General features: G+C 43.5%; 12 non-coding genes across 12 annotated transcripts; 2 read left to right on the forward strand and 10 right to left on the reverse strand.

The window, feature by feature from the left end:
• Positions 1-6,093: 6,093 nt before the first annotated feature.
• On the reverse strand, positions 6,094-6,209 carry LOC134996063 (U5 spliceosomal RNA). Its single transcript, XR_010198771.1, has one exon. It is a non-coding gene; the product is annotated as a U5 spliceosomal RNA (small nuclear RNA).
• Positions 6,210-6,484: 275 nt separating this feature from the next.
• On the reverse strand, positions 6,485-6,600 carry LOC134995978 (U5 spliceosomal RNA). The gene has a single exon (XR_010198688.1). It is a non-coding gene; the product is annotated as a U5 spliceosomal RNA (small nuclear RNA).
• Positions 6,601-6,886: 286 nt separating this feature from the next.
• LOC134996044 (U5 spliceosomal RNA) lies at positions 6,887-7,002 on the reverse strand. Its single transcript, XR_010198752.1, has one exon. It is a non-coding gene; the product is annotated as a U5 spliceosomal RNA (small nuclear RNA).
• A 270-nt stretch (positions 7,003-7,272) lies between these two features.
• Positions 7,273-7,388, reverse strand: LOC134995999 (U5 spliceosomal RNA). The gene has a single exon (XR_010198709.1). It is a non-coding gene; the product is annotated as a U5 spliceosomal RNA (small nuclear RNA).
• Positions 7,389-7,532: 144 nt separating this feature from the next.
• Positions 7,533-7,695, forward strand: LOC134996118 (U1 spliceosomal RNA). Its single transcript, XR_010198825.1, has one exon. It is a non-coding gene; the product is annotated as a U1 spliceosomal RNA (small nuclear RNA).
• Positions 7,696-14,318: 6,623 nt separating this feature from the next.
• LOC134996065 (U5 spliceosomal RNA) lies at positions 14,319-14,434 on the reverse strand. The gene has a single exon (XR_010198773.1). It is a non-coding gene; the product is annotated as a U5 spliceosomal RNA (small nuclear RNA).
• A 275-nt stretch (positions 14,435-14,709) lies between these two features.
• LOC134995979 (U5 spliceosomal RNA) lies at positions 14,710-14,825 on the reverse strand. Its single transcript, XR_010198689.1, has one exon. It is a non-coding gene; the product is annotated as a U5 spliceosomal RNA (small nuclear RNA).
• A 286-nt stretch (positions 14,826-15,111) lies between these two features.
• Positions 15,112-15,227, reverse strand: LOC134996045 (U5 spliceosomal RNA). Its single transcript, XR_010198753.1, has one exon. It is a non-coding gene; the product is annotated as a U5 spliceosomal RNA (small nuclear RNA).
• Positions 15,228-15,497: 270 nt separating this feature from the next.
• Positions 15,498-15,613, reverse strand: LOC134996000 (U5 spliceosomal RNA). The gene has a single exon (XR_010198710.1). It is a non-coding gene; the product is annotated as a U5 spliceosomal RNA (small nuclear RNA).
• Positions 15,614-15,757: 144 nt separating this feature from the next.
• On the forward strand, positions 15,758-15,920 carry LOC134996119 (U1 spliceosomal RNA). The gene has a single exon (XR_010198826.1). It is a non-coding gene; the product is annotated as a U1 spliceosomal RNA (small nuclear RNA).
• A 6,630-nt stretch (positions 15,921-22,550) lies between these two features.
• Positions 22,551-22,666, reverse strand: LOC134996066 (U5 spliceosomal RNA). Its single transcript, XR_010198774.1, has one exon. It is a non-coding gene; the product is annotated as a U5 spliceosomal RNA (small nuclear RNA).
• Positions 22,667-22,941: 275 nt separating this feature from the next.
• Positions 22,942-23,057, reverse strand: LOC134995980 (U5 spliceosomal RNA). The gene has a single exon (XR_010198690.1). It is a non-coding gene; the product is annotated as a U5 spliceosomal RNA (small nuclear RNA).
• Positions 23,058-23,247: the final 190 nt, after the last annotated feature.

The following is a 23,247-nucleotide window of genomic DNA, read 5'->3' on the forward strand; positions in this document are numbered from 1 at the left end:
GAGCACTGATGAGGATACTAGAACTGACACTGAGCAGCAAGATGCAGCACTGGACTATTAGTAATGTACTGTAGTATGCTGAGCACCACAATGCAGCACAAGACAATGAGCAGTGATACTGAGCACTGATGAGGATACTACTGAGAACTGACACTGAGCAGGAGAGACACACTACTAGTATTACTGAGCAGCAATAAGTAACCACTGATACTGAGCACTGATATTGAGATTTCCACTGAGAGAACATAGCCACGTCCTCTCCGCTCTCTCTTCAATGCACGAGTAAAAATGGCGGCAACGCGCAGCTCTTTATATGGAATCCGAATCTCGAGAGAATCCGACAGCGGGATGATGACATTTTCCCTTGTTCAGGTTTTCCGAGTCAGGCGGGAACAACCGAGCCTGCCTCGGACCAGTGTAAACCACGTGGAGTTCGTCGGGAATTCGGTTCTCGGAGAACCGAACCCGCTCCTCTCTACCTTATACCCATCAATTTTTTTATTTTCAATCTAAGCCCCTGCAGTTTTCTGTAAGCATCTGCTTCGCTATGATGATCAACAAGTCACAAGGGCAAACACTCAGGGCTTGAGGCGTAGATCTTAGGACCAGCTGCTACAAGCATGGCAGAGGTGTCACTATCACTGGTGACACCCAGAGAGGTGGCGAAGGAGATTGTAATGCAGTGCGCGCAGATAAGCAGCGCAATGGTAAAAAGGAGGCATGGTTTCATAGGTAGGGGCGTGGCCTGGTGGCCTGAATCTACATTTTGTTGCTCCGGGTGTCCCGGGGGTTGGGGGCTGCACCCGGGGACTAGTGTGTGTGCGGTGCTGGCTCCTGCACAGTGACAGGGCATGGCCACCCAGCATGACGCCTCCATTCTTGACCATGCTGTAATTGCAGTCGCACTGCAGTTCAGCGTGATCATAAAAAATGGTGTAGCCTCCTGCTGGTGCAGACTGTATGTGCGCGCAGGAAGCCGCCACCATTTTTGTGATCACAGCGGCTGAATGTGATGTCATACAGCCGCTGTGACCACGCCCCCTGTGTCTCCTCCGTTGCAGACCCCATTTTGAAGCCTTGCCCCCGCACCGCTCCATCCCTGACTTGGAAATGGAGTGTTGCTGACCCCCCTCTCCCCCCCCGCCCCGATTGACAGGCAGAGGCGATCGCATTCTCTGCGGGGTGCCGCAGAAAATGCAGGCACATGCGTATGCTGTTAGCAATTTTTGCAGTTGGATCGCTTATTGTGATTGCATTCCAACCTGAATCAGGCCCTATTACCTATCACAATGCGCTGCGGGCAGTACAAAATTGGGTTAATATAGGAGTAAAACTCCCAGACCTGTGCTCCTTAACTGTACCTGGTGGCTAGTGGAGCGGCTGCCCAGTAATCAGTGTCCACGCCAGTGCGCACACGGTCCACCCCCTACGGCCACGCTCCCCTTCATCAGCGGCCTCGTGATCCGGAAGGGCGGTGTGTGTGTGACTGACCTTAGGAAGAAACTGGAGCCTCCGCTGCAGTGACCCAGCAACCAGGGCACGGGAGTATACAGCGCCGCTGGGAGTGATGAAGCTGCAGTAAAGATGTCTATTAGACCTAGCCTGCTGCAGCCCTTGTAGATTCTCATAAAACAAGTTCTTCTTTTCTTGTCAAAATTAATAGCTAAGAATAGGCTGCCTGAGGCAGGCCCCTGTTAAGTGGCCTGCTACTGAAGGCACCAACTACAAACTGAGCTCCCTGTTCATGGAAGCGGGGTTATAGAGGAGGATGCGCTGAGCATCTTGGGAACAGTCAAAAGCTTTGAGCCGGTTGGTGCCTCAGATCAAGATCCTACTCTACACCCCAATGTGAATCCTTGTGGAGTCCAGTGTACCCCACAGAAGAAATTAATGTGTCACACCCATTGGCAGCAACCTTAGAATAGCTGCTGACGGGCACAATTGAGAAAGGAAGGGGGGGGGGGGACATTTGAATCCAGCACATAGATGCAATTCAAATATGTAATTTGTACCTTCCTATTTTAAAATATAATGGATGAACCTCACCCTGTGAGAACAATCTTCATGATCAAGAGATCTCATATGCAAAATAAGTATGAGTTGGGATAGGGCTGGGGAGGGTGGCTGCTCGGGCAGCCCCTCCCCCGTCAAGTTAAGGAGATTCAACTGAGGACGCACAAGGGAACTCTCGTCTGGGGACAACAACTGCAGGGAGACCACATCTGTTCAGATGAACATGGGAGGGTGGAAGGCTGCCTAATATTGAAGCACCATCAAATATCAAACCATATGCAACAACTAGTACAAGCATTCCTGGGGGAAGGTCTGCAGAAGACGGATTTGCATACGGTGATGTCATCCAAGATGTGGGCCAAAGTTGGCTGGAACCCTCATCTGCATATGAAAAGAGAAAAGGGGCATGCAGGGCATGGCGGCCTTTTGCGGTGCTTGGATGACCCCTAGTTCGCATTAAACACCCCCACCCTCCTTTGGTGTGGGGCTCATGTTGGCCATGCCCCATCCCCTGAAGCATTCAAGCTGATTTCTTGCAGCAGCTGGGCACTGTAACAGCTCCAGAGCTGTTCTGTAAGGCAAGTAAAAGGGTGTGGGCCCTGCAGCACCACCTGTAGTTCGCATTGTGCGTTGGAAGGCACAAAGTAAGCAGACGGGAGGAGAAGTCAGGATAGTGCGCAAGGGCATCCTTTTCTCTTAGTCCGTAGAGGATGCTGGGGTCACATTAAGAACCATGGGGTATAGACGGGATCCGCAAGAGACATGGGCACTTTAAGACTTTCAAAGGGTGTGAACTGGCTCCTCCCTCTATGCCCCTCCTCCAGACTCCAGTTATAGGAACTGTGCCCAGGGAGACGGACATTTCGAGGAAAGGATTTATTGTTAAACTAAGGTGAGCATCTTACCAGCTCACACCTTAAGCATGCCGCAGAACGTGGCATTCAACAGAACACAAGCCAACGGCATGAACAATTGCAGCAAAAAGCTGACCAGAACCATAACATAACATGTGTATAACCACAAGTAATAACTGCAGACACAGTATGGACTGGGACGGGTGCCCAGCATCCTCTACGGACTAAGAGAAAAGGATTTACCGGTAGGTATTAAAATCCTATTTTCTCATACGACCTAGAGGATGCTGGGGTCACATTAAGAACCATGGGGTTATACCAAAGCTCTTGAACGGGTGGGAGAGTGCGTACGACTCTGCAGCACCGAATGACCCAACTTGAGGTTATCATCAGCCAAGGTATCAAACTTGTAAAACTTAGCAAAAGTGTTTACTAAATAGCTGCTCGGCAAAGTTGCAATGCCGAGACTCCCCGACCAGCTGCCCAGGATGAACCCACCTTTCTAGTAGAATGGGTCTTCACCTAATTCAGTAACGGCAATCCTGCCATGGAATGAGCATGCTGAATCTTACCACAGATCCAGCGCATAATGGTCTACATGGAAGCAGGACACCCAATCCTGTTGGGAGCATACAGGACAAACAGAGCCTCTGTTTTCCTAATCTGAACCGTTCTGGTGACATAAATTTTCAAAGTTCTGACCACAGCCAGAGACTTTGACTCAACGAAGGTGTCAGTGGCCAAAGGCACCATGTGGAAAGATGAACCACCTTCGGCAGAAATTGTTGACGTGTCCTCAATTCTGCTCTATCTTCATGAAAGATCAAATAAAGGCTCTTGTGATACTGCATGGTTTGTACTGTTTTCCATGTGCTCCCAGATCTTTCAAGCAAGTAGCATGGTCAAGAAAGTTCTGTTTGAAAAGAAACAACATTTACTGTCATTGTTATAGAATTTGGGAGAAAAAACAAGAAGAAATCTGCACTGTTGACGCACTGGACAGAATGAATGAATCATAAAATATAACCTTTATTAAGTATGTATTAAAATTGGATAAATATTAATATTATTATCCCAAACTGCAGTGAAACATAAAGGTTAAAATCACAGAACTAACATACATGTACATAAGAAGAATAAAGAGATGTGAAAAAAAGGTTTAAAAAGCGTGTCCGTGTGTGATTATTTTTGAAGGCACAACCCTGGCGGGGTTGTTTATATAGATATATATGTTGCTAATAATCACTTTCTAGCGTAATGTTATTAAATAGCTGTTAGTATCTATGTCGTCAGGTACCACTGGGTCGTATCCTATATACTCCCTTCACTCAATAGGGGTTACCTCCCGGGAAGCCATCCCCATTGGCGAATTTGTGGGGGTGATTGAGTATAACCGGTAAGCTAACCTCCAATTTGTGGGGTGCTTAGGTAGATGGGGATCACTTATTTCTCTGTGTCCCCTAAGACTATATTCCTAAATTCAATACCACAGGGGGATAGCTTTCTATATCGGATAAGGAATCACTTGATAGGGAAATCTCTATGCATCATGGAAAGATCATATTTATTAATATCCAAACTAAAAAAATGATGAATAGCTTTAATTTAGCTGTTTAGATATAGTTAATTGGCGAGATATACCAACAGGTGCGGTTGCCTTAAGGAATATGGCAATTCCAATATAAATAGCAGCCCTCCTTCATATAATCAGCCAGATCTTATTAAATCTGGTCCAGATATAGCCGTTCAGATATACTTAATTGACAACATATATCAATCGGTGGGGTTGCCTTAAGGAATATAGCAATTCCAATTCTCATATAAATAGCAACCTTCCTTCATATATTCAGCCAGATCTTATTTAATCTGATCTAGGCGTAGGCAATAATGCTTTCCTTAGAGGTATAGCCACCTCAATTCTTATTAGGAAGCAAAGTGTCTGTCATAATGGTTTATCCAATTCATCTAAGAAATAATATATTCCATGTGTCAGAGATTCATTACTCTCTATTTACACTGTTAAAGAGTTAATTCTTATTATGTTACAGTGTAATGAAATTATCATATAGGGAGATGTGGCAATTCCATGTGCTATATATATAATAACCCTTAGTGGTCCAGATTCCACAATGAGGAATTTTCTTATAAACCGCTGAAACACACAGCTGTTTGACTGACTTCCAAATATATCTATCTCACTTTGTAACAGTCTTATGATAGAGAAACTGTTACATATTCGGTCACTTAGTTATCTAAAGGTAAACAGACTCAGTGTGAGGGTAATATAATATATCAAATGCGCTGTCAATAATCGTGGTAACTGGTGTAATAATGTGGTATATTGAGTATGCTAGTAAGGCATATAACTGCTCTCCAGCCTTTAAGTGTTACCAATCAATTTGTTACACTGTAAAGGATTTATGGTGTCCTGTTAGGACATGCAGCTGCTAGGCTGACTCAAAGATTTATCCATTTGTAACAATTATGTAACAGTTATATACATGTTACTGGTATTACATAGAAATAGTATGACACAGGCCAGCAGTCCCATGTGTCTAGATTCCACAATAGGAGATTTTCTTTGTCTTATAAACTGCTGGAACACACAGCTGCTAGACTGACTTCAAATATATATATTACTTTGTAACAGTCTTATAGTAAAGAGACTGTTACACACTGTCATTTAGTTATCTCAAGGTTAGCAGATTCTGTGTGAGGATAGTGTTCTGTTAGAACATGCAGCTGCTAGGCTGACTCATAGAAAATGTATTCATTTGTAACAAATGACACATACAGCATTAAATTAATATCTATAGCAGCCCATGTGACATCTCTACTCTTATCATAATTGTCTGGTTATTGCCAATCTGGACAGCAGGAGTGATATATATTCACTAGTCCCAATATCCCATCATATAAATATACCCACACTGATATACTTTCTTATCAAGAGTTATTAGTAGCTATCTGTATGCACTTTAGACATTGTATCTGCTAAGTGACATCATATCTAGTGTATTCCTTTCTTATAGCTCAGCTTCTATTCCCTATTAGTGGAGACTAACAGCTAACATCATAATCATATATTTTTGTTTTATAACATTTCACATGAGTCAAATACACGCGGACACGCCGTGCCCTACACGTGTGTTTCACTGCATCTATGGCAACTTACATTAAAGCTAACAAGAAAGCACACTCGTTCTGTCTTTAAACTGATAAAAGAAACCCCAATAATATGGGGCATGCAAAAATTGAGATAAAACTCAGTTTTGCTCCTCTCCACGGAAATCTTTAATAAAAGGCGAAATATTTGTTAGTTCTGAAGAGAAACCAGAGCATGACCAAGATTCCACCTGTCGCCTGAGTGCCATGCCAGCAGTTCTCATTGAGCTCAAAGTGAGCACCCAATTTGAAAGAAAGATAGCAGATTTCTCACCAGGCTTCCCCTAGCTATAAACATGGTTTGTACTCTTTTCCATGTGTTCCCAGATCTTTCAAGCAATTAGTATAGTCAAGAAAGTTATGTTTGAAAAGAAACAAACATTTACTGTCATTTCTATGCAAATGAGCTTACATTAAAGCACACTCGTTCTATCTTTAAACAGATAAAATAAAACCCCAATAAGATGGGGAATGCAAAATTTGAGATAAAACTCAGTTTTGCTCCTCTCCACGGAAATCTTTAGTAAAAGGCGAAAGATTTGTTCGTTCTGAAGAGAAACCAGAGCATGACCAAGATTCCACCTGTCGCCTGAGTGCCATGCCAGCAGTCCTCATTCAGCTCAAAGTGAGCACCCAATTTGAAAGAAAGAAAGCAGATTTCTCACCAGGCTTCCCCTTGCTATAAGCATGGTTTGTACTCTTTTCCATGTGCTCCCAGATCTTTCAAGCAAGTAGCATGGTCAAGAAAGTTCTGTTTGAAAAGAAACAGACATTTACTGTCATTGTTATACAAATAAACTTACATTAAAGCCAACAAGAAAGCACACTCATTCTGTCCTTAAACTGATAAAAGAAACCCCAATAATATGGGGCATGCAAAAATTGAGATAAAACTCAGTTTTGCTCCTCTCCACGGAAATCTTTAATAAATGGCGAAAGATTTGTTCATTCTGAAGAGAAACCAGAGCATGACCAAGATTCCACCTGTCGCCTGAGTGCCATGCCAGCAGTCCTCATTCAGATCAAAGTGAGCGCCCAATTTGAAAGAAAGCAGATTTCTCACCTGGCTTCTCCTTGCTATAAGCATGGTTTGTACTGTATTCCATGTGCTCCCAGATCTTTCAAGCAAGTAGCATGGTCAAGAAAGTTCTGTTTGAAAAGAAACAAACATTTACTGTAATTTCTATGCAAATGAGCTTTCATTAAAGCACACTCATTCTATCTTTAAACCGATAAAAGAAAATCCAAAAAGATGGGGCATGCAAAAATTGAGGTAAAACTCAGTTTTGCTCCTCTCCACGGAAATCTTTAGTAAAAGGCGAAAGATTTGTTCGTTCTGAAGAGAAGCCAGAGCATGACCAAGATTTTCATCTGAAAATATGTGTTCTCCCTGCAGTTGTTGTCCCCAGATGAGAGTTCCCTTGTGCTGCCTCAGTTGAATCTCCTTTACTTGACAGAGATGTGCCTGAGCAGCGGCCCTCCCCAGCCCTATCCCAAATCATACTTATTTTGCATAGGAGATACCATGGTCATGAAGATTGTTCTCCCAGGGTGAGGTTCATTCATTGCATTCTGGGTATGCTGACCCCTGTGATTTCCCCAATGTGGGAAACTCGACTGCATTATTTGTGGTAGTGGGGGACTGTGTTTGTGCTTTCCTCTGGTCAGCTCTGGTAAAAGTCAGATTTCTTTGTCTCAGATCTTCTTCTAGCCTTGTTCTTCTTTCGAGAGTTCCCTTGTGCTGCCTCAGTTGGATCTCCTTCACTTGACAGGGGGTGCCCGAGCAGCAATCCTCCACAGCTCTAGCCCAACTCCTACTTACCTGCCAGGTGAGATACTATGATCTTCACTGTTAGGGCAATCAGGATGTGGAATTCCCTGCCAGGGAAGGTGGTAATGGCGGACTCTGTAATTGGATTTAAAAAAGGAATGGATACATTTCTGAATGAAAAAGCTATCTAAGGTTATAATACTTAAAATATCAACATGGTTAATCCGGGGGTAACATGAGTTATAGTAGCTAACTAGTCATAAAACATTATTCAGCAAGTATGTAGAATCATCACAACTTAAAACAGGTTGAACACGATGGGCAATTTGCCTCTATTCAACCTCAAAAACTATGTTACTATATGTTACTATATTACTATGTTACTGTAGTATACAGAACACCACAATGTAATGAGCAGTGATAGTGAGCACTGATGAGGATACTAGAACTGACACTGAGCAGCAAGATGCAGCACTGGACTATTAGTAATGTACTGTAGTATGCTGAGCACCACAATGCAGCACAAGACAATGAGCAGTGATACTGAGCACTGATGAGGATACTACTGAGAACTGACACTGAGCAGGAGAGACACACTACTAGTATTACTGAGCAGCAATAAGTAACCACTGATACTGAGCACTGATATTGAGATTTCCACTGAGAGAACATAGCCACGTCCTCTCCGCTCTCTCTTCAATGCACGAGTAAAAATGGCGGCAACGCGCAGCTCTTTATATGGAATCCAAATCTCGAGAGAATCCGACAGCGGGATGATGACATTTTCCCTTGTTCAGGTTTTCCGAGTCAGGCGGGAACAACCGAGCCTGCCTCGGACCAGTGTAAACCACGTGGAGTTCGTCGGGAATTCGGTTCTCGGAGAACCGAACCCGCTCCTCTCTACCTTATACCCATCAATTTTTTTATTTTCAATCTAAGCCCCTGCAGTTTTCTGTAAGCATCTGCTTCGCTATGATGATCAACAAGTCACAAGGGCAAACACTCAGGGCTTGAGGCGTAGATCTTAGGACCAGCTGCTACAAGCATGGCAGAGGTGTCACTATCACTGGTGACACCCAGAGAGGTGGCGAAGGAGATTGTAATGCAGTGCGCGCAGATAAGCAGCGCAATGGTAAAAAGGAGGCATGGTTTCATAGGTAGGGGCGTGGCCTGGTGGCCTGAATCTACATTTTGTTGCTCCGGGTGTCCCGGGGGTTGGGGGCTGCACCCGGGGACTAGTGTGTGTGCGGTGCTGGCTCCTGCACAGTGACAGGGCATGGCCACCCAGCATGACGCCTCCATTCTTGACCATGCTGTAATTGCAGTCGCACTGCAGTTCAGCGTGATCATAAAAAATGGTGTAGCCTCCTGCTGGTGCAGACTGTATGTGCGCGCAGGAAGCCGCCACCATTTTTGTGATCACAGCGGCTGAATGTGATGTCATACAGCCGCTGTGACCACGCCCCCTGTGTCTCCTCCGTTGCAGACCCCATTTTGAAGCCTTGCCCCCGCACCGCTCCATCCCTGACTTGGAAATGGAGTGTTGCTGACCCCCCTCTCCCCCCCCCGCCCCGATTGACAGGCAGAGGCGATCGCATTCTCTGCGGGGTGCCGCAGAAAATGCAGGCACATGCGTATGCTGTTAGCAATTTTTGCAGTTGGATCGCTTATTGTGATTGCATTCCAACCTGAATCAGGCCCTATTACCTATCACAATGCGCTGCGGGCAGTACAAAATTGGGTTAATATAGGAGTAAAACTCCCAGACCTGTGCTCCTTAACTGTACCTGGTGGCTAGTGGAGCGGCTGCCCAGTAATCAGTGTCCACGCCAGTGCGCACACGGTCCACCCCCTACGGCCACGCTCCCCTTCATCAGCGGCCTCGTGATCCGGAAGGGCGGTGTGTGTGTGACTGACCTTAGGAAGAAACTGGAGCCTCCGCTGCAGTGACCCAGCAACCAGGGCACGGGAGTATACAGCGCCGCTGGGAGTGATGAAGCTGCAGTAAAGATGTCTATTAGACCTAGCCTGCTGCAGCCCTTGTAGATTCTCATAAAACAAGTTCTTCTTTTCTTGTCAAAATTAATAGCTAAGAATAGGCTGCCTGAGGCAGGCCCCTGTTAAGTGGCCTGCTACTGAAGGCACCAACTACAAACTGAGCTCCCTGTTCATGGAAGCGGGGTTATAGAGGAGGATGCGCTGAGCATCTTGGGAACAGTCAAAAGCTTTGAGCCGGTTGGTGCCTCAGATCAAGATCCTACTCTACACCCCAATGTGAATCCTTGTGGAGTCCAGTGTACCCCACAGAAGAAATTAATGTGTCACACCCATTGGCAGCAACCTTAGAATAGCTGCTGACGGGCACAATTGAGAAAGGAAGGGGGGGGGGACATTTGAATCCAGCACATAGATGCAATTCAAATATGTAATTTGTACCTTCCTATTTTAAAATATAATGGATGAACCTCACCCTGTGAGAACAATCTTCATGATCAAGAGATCTCATATGCAAAATAAGTATGAGTTGGGATAGGGCTGGGGAGGGTGGCTGCTCGGGCAGCCCTCCCCCGTCAAGTTAAGGAGATTCAACTGAGGACGCACAAGGGAACTCTCGTCTGGGGACAACAACTGCAGGGAGACCACATCTGTTCAGATGAACATGGGAGGGTGGAAGGCTGCCTAATATTGAAGCACCATCAAATATCAAACCATATGCAACAACTAGTACAAGCATTCCTGGGGGAAGGTCTGCAGAAGACGGATTTGCATACGGTGATGTCATCCAAGATGTGGGCCAAAGTTGGCTGGAACCCTCATCTGCATATGAAAAGAGAAAAGGGGCATGCAGGGCATGGCGGCCTTTTGCGGTGCTTGGATGACCCCTAGTTCGCATTAAACACCCCCACCCTCCTTTGGTGTGGGGCTCATGTTGGCCATGCCCCATCCCCTGAAGCATTCAAGCTGATTTCTTGCAGCAGCTGGGCACTGTAACAGCTCCAGAGCTGTTCTGTAAGGCAAGTAAAAGGGTGTGGGCCCTGCAGCACCACCTGTAGTTCGCATTGTGCGTTGGAAGGCACAAAGTAAGCAGACGGGAGGAGAAGTCAGGATAGTGCGCAAGGGCATCCTTTTCTCTTAGTCCGTAGAGGATGCTGGGGTCACATTAAGAACCATGGGGTATAGACGGGATCCGCAAGAGACATGGGCACTTTAAGACTTTCAAAGGGTGTGAACTGGCTCCTCCCTCTATGCCCCTCCTCCAGACTCCAGTTATAGGAACTGTGCCCAGGGAGACGGACATTTCGAGGAAAGGATTTATTGTTAAACTAAGGTGAGCATCTTACCAGCTCACACCTTAAGCATGCCGCAGAACGTGGCATTCAACAGAACACAAGCCAACGGCATGAACAATTGCAGCAAAAAGCTGACCAGAACCATAACATAACATGTGTATAACCACAAGTAATAACTGCAGACACAGTATGGACTGGGACGGGTGCCCAGCATCCTCTACGGACTAAGAGAAAAGGATTTACCGGTAGGTATTAAAATCCTATTTTCTCATACGACCTAGAGGATGCTGGGGTCACATTAAGAACCATGGGGTTATACCAAAGCTCTTGAACGGGTGGGAGAGTGCGTACGACTCTGCAGCACCGAATGACCCAACTTGAGGTTATCATCAGCCAAGGTATCAAACTTGTAAAACTTAGCAAAAGTGTTTACTAAATAGCTGCTCGGCAAAGTTGCAATGCCGAGACTCCCCGACCAGCTGCCCAGGATGAACCCACCTTTCTAGTAGAATGGGTCTTCACCTAATTCAGTAACGGCAATCCTGCCATGGAATGAGCATGCTGAATCTTACCACAGATCCAGCGCATAATGGTCTACATGGAAGCAGGACACCCAATCCTGTTGGGAGCATACAGGACAAACAGAGCCTCTGTTTTCCTAATCTGAACCGTTCTGGTGACATAAATTTTCAAAGTTCTGACCACAGCCAGAGACTTTGACTCAACGAAGGTGTCAGTGGCCAAAGGCACCATGTGGAAAGATGAACCACCTTCGGCAGAAATTGTTGACGTGTCCTCAATTCTGCTCTATCTTCATGAAAGATCAAATAAAGGCTCTTGTGATACTGCATGGTTTGTACTGTTTTCCATGTGCTCCCAGATCTTTCAAGCAAGTAGCATGGTCAAGAAAGTTCTGTTTGAAAAGAAACAACATTTACTGTCATTGTTATAGAATTTGGGAGAAAAAACAAGAAGAAATCTGCACTGTTGACGCACTGGACAGAATGAATGAATCATAAAATATAACCTTTATTAAGTATGTATTAAAATTGGATAAATATTAATATTATTATCCCAAACTGTAGTGAAACATAAAGGTTAAAATCACAGAACTAACATACATGTGCATAAGAAGAATAAAGAGATGTGAAAAAAAGGTTTAAAAAGCGTGTCCGTGTGTGATTATTTTTGAAGGCACAACCCTGGCGGGGTTGTTTATATAGATATATATGTTGCTAATAATCACTTTCTAGCGTAATGTTATTAAATAGCTGTTAGTATCTATGTCGTCAGGTACCACTGGGTCGTATCCTATATACTCCCTTCACTCAATAGGGGTTACCTCCCGGGAAGCCATCCCCATTGGCGAATTTGTGGGGGTGATTGAGTATAACCGGTAAGCTAACCTCCAATTTGTGGGGTGCTTAGGTAGATGGGGATCACTTATTTCTCTGTGTCCCCTAAGACTATATTCCTAAATTCAATACCACAGGGGGATAGCTTTCTATATCGGATAAGGAATCACTTGATAGGGAAATCTCTATGCATCATGGAAAGATCATATTTATTAATATCCAAACTAAAAAAATGATGAATAGCTTTAATTTAGCTGTTTAGATATAGTTAATTGGCGAGATATACCAACAGGTGCGGTTGCCTTAAGGAATATGGCAATTCCAATATAAATAGCAGCCCTCCTTCATATAATCAGCCAGATCTTATTAAATCTGGTCCAGATATAGCCGTTCAGATATACTTAATTGACAACATATATCAATCGGTGGGGTTGCCTTAAGGAATATAGCAATTCCAATTCTCATATAAATAGCAACCTTCCTTCATATATTCAGCCAGATCTTATTTAATCTGATCTAGGCGTAGGCAATAATGCTTTCCTTAGAGGTATAGCCACCTCAATTCTTATTAGGAAGCAAAGTGTCTGTCATAATGGTTTATCCAATTCATCTAAGAAATAATATATTCCATGTGTCAGAGATTCATTACTCTCTATTTACACTGTTAAAGAGTTAATTCTTATTATGTTACAGTGTAATGAAATTATCATATAGGGAGATGTGGCAATTCCATGTGCTATATATATAATAACCCTTAGTGGTCCAGATTCCACAATGAGGAATTTTCTTATAAACCGCTGAAACACACAGCTGTTTGACTGACTTCCAAATATATCTATCTCACTTTGTAACAGTCTTATGATAGAGAAACTGTTACATATTCGGTCACTTAGTTATCTAAAGGTAAACAGACTCAGTGTGAGGGTAATATAATATATCAAATGCGCTGTCAATAATCGTGGTAACTGGTGTAATAATGTGGTATATTGAGTATGCTAGTAAGGCATATAACTGCTCTCCAGCCTTTAAGTGTTACCAATCAATTTGTTACACTGTAAAGGATTTATGGTGTCCTGTTAGGACATGCAGCTGCTAGGCTGACTCAAAGATTTATCCATTTGTAACAATTATGTAACAGTTATATACATGTTACTGGTATTACATAGAAATAGTATGACACAGGCCAGCAGTCCCATGTGTCTAGATTCCACAATAGGAGATTTTCTTTGTCTTATAAACTGCTGGAACACACAGCTGCTAGACTGACTTCAAATATATATATTACTTTGTAACAGTCTTATAGTAAAGAGACTGTTACACACTGTCATTTAGTTATCTCAAGGTTAGCAGATTCTGTGTGAGGATAGTGTTCTGTTAGAACATGCAGCTGCTAGGCTGACTCATAGAAAATGTATCCATTTGTAACAAATGACACATACAGCATTAAATTAATATCTATAGCAGCCCATGTGACATCTCTACTCTTATCATAATTGTCTGGTTATTGCCAATCTGGACAGCAGGAGTGATATATATTCACTAGTCCCAATATCCCATCATATAAATATACCCACACTGATATACTTTCTTATCAAGAGTTATTAGTAGCTATCTGTATGCACTTAGACATTGTATCTGCTAAGTGACATCATATCTAGTGTATTCCTTTCTTATAGCTCAGCTTCTATTCCCTATTAGTGGAGACTAACAGCTAACATCATAATCATATATTTTTGTTTTATAACATTTCACATGAGTCAAATACACGCGGACACGCCGTGCCCTACACGTGTGTTTCACTGCATCTATGGCAACTTACATTAAAGCTAACAAGAAAGCACACTCGTTCTGTCTTTAAACTGATAAAAGAAACCCCAATAATATGGGGCATGCAAAAATTGAGATAAAACTCAGTTTTGCTCCTCTCCACGGAAATCTTTAATAAAAGGCGAAATATTTGTTAGTTCTGAAGAGAAACCAGAGCATGACCAAGATTCCACCTGTCGCCTGAGTGCCATGCCAGCAGTTCTCATTGAGCTCAAAGTGAGCACCCAATTTGAAAGAAAGATAGCAGATTTCTCACCAGGCTTCCCCTAGCTATAAACATGGTTTGTACTCTTTTCCATGTGTTCCCAGATCTTTCAAGCAATTAGTATAGTCAAGAAAGTTCTGTTTGAAAAGAAACAAACATTTACTGTCATTTCTATTCAAATGAGCTTACATTAAAGCACACTCGTTCTATCTTTAAACAGATAAAATAAAACCCCAATAAGATGGGGAATGCAAAATTTGAGATAAAACTCAGTTTTGCTCCTCTCCACGGAAATCTTTAGTAAAAGGCGAAAGATTTGTTCGTTCTGAAGAGAAACCAGAGCATGACCAAGATTCCACCTGTCGCCTGAGTGCCATGCCAGCAGTCCTCATTCAGCTCAAAGTGAGCACCCAATTTGAAAGAAAGAAAGCAGATTTCTCACCAGGCTTCCCCTTGCTATAAGCATGGTTTGTACTCTTTTCCATGTGCTCCCAGATCTTTCAAGCAAGTAGCATGGTCAAGAAAGTTCTGTTTGAAAAGAAACAGACATTTACTGTCATTGTTATACAAATAAACTTACATTAAAGCCAACAAGAAAGCACACTCATTCTGTCCTTAAACTGATAAAAGAAACCCCAATAATATGGGGCATGCAAAAATTGAGATAAAACTCAGTTTTGCTCCTCTCCACGGAAATCTTTAATAAATGGCGAAAGATTTGTTCATTCTGAAGAGAAACCAGAGCATGACCAAGATTCCACCTGTCGCCTGAGTGCCATGCCAGCAGTCCTCATTCAGATCAAAGTGAGCGCCCAATTTGAAAGAAAGCAGATTTCTCACCTGGCTTCTCCTTGCTATAAGCATGGTTTGTACTGTATTCCATGTGCTCCCAGATCTTTCAAGCAAGTAGCATGGTCAAGAAAGTTCTGTTTGAAAAGAAACAAACATTTACTGTAATTTCTATGCAAATGAGCTTTCATTAAAGCACACTCATTCTATCTTTAAACCGATAAAAGAAAATCCAAAAAGATGGGGCATGCAAAAATTGAGGTAAAACTCAGTTTTGCTCCTCTCCACGGAAATCTTTAGTAAAAGGCGAAAGATTTGTTCGTTCTGAAGAGAAGCCAGAGCATGACCAAGATTTTCATCTGAAAATATGTGTTCTCCCTGCAGTTGTTGTCCCCAGATGAGAGTTCCCTTGTGCTGCCTCAGTTGAATCTCCTTTACTTGACAGAGATGTGCCTGAGCAGCGGCCCTCCCCAGCCCTATCCCAAATCATACTTATTTTGCATAGGAGATACCATGGTCATGAAGATTGTTCTCCCAGGGTGAGGTTCATTCATTGCATTCTGGGTATGCTGACCCCTGTGATTTCCCCAATGTGGGAAACTCGACTGCATTATTTGTGGTAGTGGGGGACTGTGTTTGTGCTTTCCTCTGGTCAGCTCTGGTAAAAGTCAGATTTCTTTGTCTCAGATCTTCCTCTAGCCTTGTTCTTCTTTCGAGAGTTCCCTTGTGCTGCCTCAGTTGGATCTCCTTCACTTGACAGGGGGTGCCCGAGCAGCAATCCTCCACAGCTCTAGCCCAACTCCTACTTACCTGCCAGGTGAGATACTATGATCTTCACTGTTAGGGCAATCAGGATGTGGAATTCCCTGCCAGGGAAGGTGGTAATGGCGGACTCTGTAATTGGATTTAAAAAAGGAATGGATACATTTCTGAATGAAAAAGCTATCTAAGGTTATAATACTTAAAATATCAACATGGTTAATCCGGGGGTAACATGAGTTATAGTAGCTAACTAGTCATAAAACATTATTCAGCAAGTATGTAGAATCATCACAACTTAAAACAGGTTGAACACGATGGGCAATTTGCCTCTATTCAACCTCAAAAACTATGTTACTATATGTTACTATATTACTATGTTACTGTAGTATACAGAACACCACAATGTAATGAGCAGTGATAGTGAGCACTGATGAGGATACTAGAACTGACACTGAGCAGCAAGATGCAGCACTGGACTATTAGTAATGTACTGTAGTATGCTGAGCACCACAATGCAGCACAAGACAATGAGCAGTGATACTGAGCACTGATGAGGATACTACTGAGAACTGACACTGAGCAGGAGAGACACACTACTAGTATTACTGAGCAGCAATAAGTAACCACTGATACTGAGCACTGATATTGAGATTTCCACTGAGAGAACATAGCCACGTCCTCTCCGCTCTCTCTTCAATGCACGAGTAAAAATGGCGGCAACGCGCAGCTCTTTATATGGAATCCGAATCTCGAGAGAATCCGACAGCGGGATGATGACATTTTCCCTTGTTCAGGTTTTCCGAGTCAGGCGGGAACAACCGAGCCTGCCTCGGACCAGTGTAAACCACGTGGAGTTCGTCGGGAATTCGGTTCTCGGAGAACCGAACCCGCTCCTCTCTACCTTATACCCATCAATTTTTTTATTTTCAATCTAAGCCCCTGCAGTTTTCTGTAAGCATCTGCTTCGCTATGATGATCAACAAGTCACAAGGGCAAACACTCAGGGCTTGAGGCGTAGATCTTAGGACCAGCTGCTACAAGCATGGCAGAGGTGTCACTATCACTGGTGACACCCAGAGAGGTGGCGAAGGAGATTGTAATGCAGTGCGCGCAGATAAGCAGCGCAATGGTAAAAAGGAGGCATGGTTTCATAGGTAGGGGCGTGGCCTGGTGGCCTGAATCTACATTTTGTTGCTCCGGGTGTCCCGGGGGTTGGGGGCTGCACCCGGGGACTAGTGTGTGTGCGGTGCTGGCTCCTGCACAGTGACAGGGCATGGCCACCCAGCATGACGCCTCCATTCTTGACCATGCTGTAATTGCAGTCGCACTGCAGTTCAGCGTGATCATAAAAAATGGTGTAGCCTCCTGCTGGTGCAGACTGTATGTGCGCGCAGGAAGCCGCCACCATTTTTGTGATCACAGCGGCTGAATGTGATGTCATACAGCCGCTGTGACCACGCCCCCTGTGTCTCCTCCGTTGCAGACCCCATTTTGAAGCCTTGCCCCCGCACTGCTCCATCCCTGACTTGGAAATGGAGTGTTGCTGACCCCCCTCTCCCCCCCCCGCCCCGATTGACAGGCAGAGGCGATCGCATTCTCTGCGGGGTGCCGCAGAAAATGCAGGCACATGCGTATGCTGTTAGCAATTTTTGCAGTTGGATCGCTTATTGTGATTGCATTCCAACCTGAATCAGGCCCTATTACCTATCACAATGCGCTGCGGGCAGTACAAAATTGGGTTAATATAGGAGTAAAACTCCCAGACCTGTGCTCCTTAACTGTACCTGGTGGCTAGTGGAGCGGCTGCCCAGTAATCAGTGTCCACGCCAGTGCGCACACGGTCCACCCCCTACGGCCACGCTCCCCTTCATCAGCGGCCTCGTGATCCGGAAGGGCGGTGTGTGTGTGACTGACCTTAGGAAGAAACTGGAGCCTCCGCTGCAGTGACCCAGCAACCAGGGCACGGGAGTATACAGCGCCGCTGGGAGTGATGAAGCTGCAGTAAAGATGTCTATTAGACCTAGCCTGCTGCAGCCCTTGTAGATTCTCATAAAACAAGTTCTTCTTTTCTTGTCAAAATTAATAGCTAAGAATAGGCTGCCTGAGGCAGGCCCCTGTTAAGTGGCCTGCTACTGAAGGCACCAACTACAAACTGAGCTCCCTGTTCATGGAAGCGGGGTTATAGAGGAGGATGCGCTGAGCATCTTGGGAACAGTCAAAAGCTTTGAGCTGGTTGGTGCCTCAGATCAAGATCCTACTCTACACCCCAATGTGAATCCTTGTGGAGTCCAGTGTACCCCACAGAAGAAATTAATGTGTCACACCCATTGGCAGCAACCTTAGAATAGCTGCTGACGGGCACAATTGAGAAAGGAAGGGGGGGGGGGGGGGACATTTGAATCCAGCACATAGATGCAATTCAAATATGTAATTTGTACCTTCCTATTTTAAAATATAATGGATGAACCTCACCCTGTGAGAACAATCTTCGTGATCAAGAGATCTCATATGCAAAATAAGTATGAGTTGGGATAGGGCTGGGGAGGGTGGCTGCTCGGGCAGCCCCTCCCCCGTCAAGTTAAGGAGATTCAACTGAGGACGCACAAGGGAACTCTCGTCTGGGGACAACAACTGCAGGGAGACCACATCTGTTCAGATGAACATGGGAGGGTGGAAGGCTGCCTAATATTGAAGCACCATCAAATATCAAACCATATGCAACAACTAGTACAAGCATTCCTGGGGGAAGGTCTGCAGAAGACGGATTTGCATACGGTGATGTCATCCAAGATGTGGGCCAAAGTTGGCTGGAACCCTCATCTGCATATGAAAAGAGAAAAGGGGCATGCAGGGCATGGCGGCCTTTTGCGGTGCTTGGATGACCCCTAGTTCGCATTAAACACCCCCACCCTCCTTTGGTGTGGGGCTCATGTTGGCCATGCCCCATCCCCTGAAGCATTCAAGCTGATTTCTTGCAGCAGCTGGGCACTGTAACAGCTCCAGAGCTGTTCTGTAAGGCAAGTAAAAGGGTGTGGGCCCTGCAGCACCACCTGTAGTTCGCATTGTGCGTTGGAAGGCACAAAGTAAGCAGACGGGAGGAGAAGTCAGGATAGTGCGCAAGGGCATCCTTTTCTCTTAGTCCGTAGAGGATGCTGGGGTCACATTAAGAACCATGGGGTATAGACGGGATCCGCAAGAGACATGGGCACTTTAAGACTTTCAAAGGGTGTGAACTGGCTCCTCCCTCTATGCCCCTCCTCCAGACTCCAGTTATAGGAACTGTGCCCAGGGAGACGGACATTTCGAGGAAAGGATTTATTGTTAAACTAAGGTGAGCATCTTACCAGCTCACACCTTAAGCATGCCGCAGAACGTGGCATTCAACAGAACACAAGCCAACGGCATGAACAATTGCAGCAAAAAGCTGACCAGAACCATAACATAACATGTGTATAACCACAAGTAATAACTGCAGACACAGTATGGACTGGGACGGGTGCCCAGCATCCTCTACGGACTAAGAGAAAAGGATTTACCGGTAGGTATTAAAATCCTATTTTCTCATACGACCTAGAGGATGCTGGGGTCACATTAAGAACCATGGGGTTATACCAAAGCTCTTGAACGGGTGGGAGAGTGCGTACGACTCTGCAGCACCGAATGACCCAACTTGAGGTTATCATCAGCCAAGGTATCAAACTTGTAAAACTTAGCAAAAGTGTTTACTAAATAGCTGCTCGGCAAAGTTGCAATGCCGAGACTCCCCGACCAGCTGCCCAGGATGAACCCACCTTTCTAGTAGAATGGGTCTTCACCTAATTCAGTAACGGCAATCCTGCCATGGAATGAGCATGCTGAATCTTACCACAGATCCAGCGCATAATGGTCTACATGGAAGCAGGACACCCAATCCTGTTGGGAGCATACAGGACAAACAGAGCCTCTGTTTTCCTAATCTGAACCGTTCTGGTGACATAAATTTTCAAAGTTCTGACCACAGCCAGAGACTTTGACTCAACGAAGGTGTCAGTGGCCAAAGGCACCATGTGGAAAGATGAACCACCTTCGGCAGAAATTGTTGACGTGTCCTCAATTCTGCTCTATCTTCATGAAAGATCAAATAAAGGCTCTTGTGATACTGCATGGTTTGTACTGTTTTCCATGTGCTCCCAGATCTTTCAAGCAAGTAGCATGGTCAAGAAAGTTCTGTTTGAAAAGAAACAACATTTACTGTCATTGTTATAGAATTTGGGAGAAAAAACAAGAAGAAATCTGCACTGTTGACGCACTGGACAGAATGAATGAATCATAAAATATAACCTTTATTAAGTATGTATTAAAATTGGATAAATATTAATATTATTATCCCAAACTGCAGTGAAACATAAAGGTTAAAATCACAGAACTAACATACATGTGCATAAGAAGAATAAAGAGATGTGAAAAAAAGGTTTAAAAAGCGTGTCCGTGTGTGATTATTTTTGAAGGCACAACCCTGGCGGGGTTGTTTATATAGATATATATGTTGCTAATAATCACTTTCTAGCGTAATGTTATTAAATAGCTGTTAGTATCTATGTCGTCAGGTACCACTGGGTCGTATCCTATATACTCCCTTCACTCAATAGGGGTTACCTCCCGGGAAGCCATCCCCATTGGCGAATTTGTGGGGGTGATTGAGTATAACCGGTAAGCTAACCTCCAATTTGTGGGGTGCTTAGGTAGATGGGGATCACTTATTTCTCTGTGTCCCCTAAGACTATATTCCTAAATTCAATACCACAGGGGGATAGCTTTCTATATCGGATAAGGAATCACTTGATAGGGAAATCTCTATGCATCATGGAAAGATCATATTTATTAATATCCAAACTAAAAAAATGATGAATAGCTTTAATTTAGCTGTTTAGATATAGTTAATTGGCGAGATATACCAACAGGTGCGGTTGCCTTAAGGAATATGGCAATTCCAATATAAATAGCAGCCCTCCTTCATATAATCAGCCAGATCTTATTAAATCTGGTCCAGATATAGCCGTTCAGATATACTTAATTGACAACATATATCAATCGGTGGGGTTGCCTTAAGGAATATAGCAATTCCAATTCTCATATAAATAGCAACCTTCCTTCATATATTCAGCCAGATCTTATTTAATCTGATCTAGGCGTAGGCAATAATGCTTTCCTTAGAGGTATAGCCACCTCAATTCTTATTAGGAAGCAAAGTGTCTGTCATAATGGTTTATCCAATTCATCTAAGAAATAATATATTCCATGTGTCAGAGATTCATTACTCTCTATTTACACTGTTAAAGAGTTAATTCTTATTATGTTACAGTGTAATGAAATTATCATATAGGGAGATGTGGCAATTCCATGTGCTATATATATAATAACCCTTAGTGGTCCAGATTCCACAATGAGGAATTTTCTTATAAACCGCTGAAACACACAGCTGTTTGACTGACTTCCAAATATATCTATCTCACTTTGTAACAGTCTTATGATAGAGAAACTGTTACATATTCGGTCACTTAGTTATCTAAAGGTAAACAGACTCAGTGTGAGGGTAATATAATATATCAAATGCGCTGTCAATAATCGTGGTAACTGGTGTAATAATGTGGTATATTGAGTATGCTAGTAAGGCATATAACTGCTCTCCAGCCTTTAAGTGTTACCAATCAATTTGTTACACTGTAAAGGATTTATGGTGTCCTGTTAGGACATGCAGCTGCTAGGCTGACTCAAAGATTTATCCATTTGTAACAATTATGTAACAGTTATATACATGTTACTGGTATTACATAGAAATAGTATGACACAGGCCAGCAGTCCCATGTGTCTAGATTCCACAATAGGAGATTTTCTTTGTCTTATAAACTGCTGGAACACACAGCTGCTAGACTGACTTCAAATATATATATTACTTTGTAACAGTCTTATAGTAAAGAGACTGTTACACACTGTCATTTAGTTATCTCAAGGTTAGCAGATTCTGTGTGAGGATAGTGTTCTGTTAGAACATGCAGCTGCTAGGCTGACTCATAGAAAATGTATCCATTTGTAACAAATGACACATACAGCATTAAATTAATATCTATAGCAGCCCATGTGACATCTCTACTCTTATCATAATTGTCTGGTTATTGCCAATCTGGACAGCAGGAGTGATATATATTCACTAGTCCCAATATCCCATCATATAAATATACCCACACTGATATACTTTCTTATCAAGAGTTATTAGTAGCTATCTGTATGCACTTTAGACATTGTATCTGCTAAGTGACATCATATCTAGTGTATTCCTTTCTTATAGCTCAGCTTCTATTCCCTATTAGTGGAGACTAACAGCTAACATCATAATCATATATTTTTGTTTTATAACATTTCACATGAGTCAAATACACGCGGACACGCCGTGCCCTACACGTGTGTTTCACTGCATCTATGGCAACTTACATTAAAGCTAACAAGAAAGCACACTCGTTCTGTCTTTAAACTGATAAAAGAAACCCCAATAATATGGGGCATGCAAAAATTGAGATAAAACTCAGTTTTGCTCCTCTCCACGGAAATCTTTAATAAAAGGCGAAATATTTGTTAGTTCTGAAGAGAAACCAGAGCATGACCAAGATTCCACCTGTCGCCTGAGTGCCATGCCAGCAGTTCTCATTGAGCTCAAAGTGAGCACCCAATTTGAAAGAAAGATAGCAGATTTCTCACCAGGCTTCCCCTAGCTATAAACATGGTTTGTACTCTTTTCCATGTGTTCCCAGATCTTTCAAGCAATTAGTATAGTCAAGAAAGTTCTGTTTGAAAAGAAACAAACATTTACTGTCATTTCTATGCAAATGAGCTTACATTAAAGCACACTCGTTCTATCTTTAAACAGATAAAATAAAACCCCAATAAGATGGGGAATGCAAAATTTGAGATAAAACTCAGTTTTGCTCCTCTCCACGGAAATCTTTAGTAAAAGGCGAAAGATTTGTTCGTTCTGAAGAGAAACCAGAGCATGACCAAGATTCCACCTGTCGCCTGAGTGCCATGCCAGCAGTCCTCATTCAGCTCAAAGTGAGCACCCAATTTGAAAGAAAGAAAGCAGATTTCTCACCAGGCTTCCCCTTGCTATAAGCATGGTTTGTACTCTTTTCCATGTGCTCCCAGATCTTTCAAGCAAGTAGCATGGTCAAGAAAGTTCTGTTTG

This window comes from Pseudophryne corroboree, unplaced genomic scaffold (genome assembly GCF_028390025.1).
Source record: "Pseudophryne corroboree isolate aPseCor3 unplaced genomic scaffold, aPseCor3.hap2 scaffold_142, whole genome shotgun sequence".
Classification (NCBI taxonomy): Eukaryota; Metazoa; Chordata; class Amphibia; order Anura; family Myobatrachidae; genus Pseudophryne; species Pseudophryne corroboree.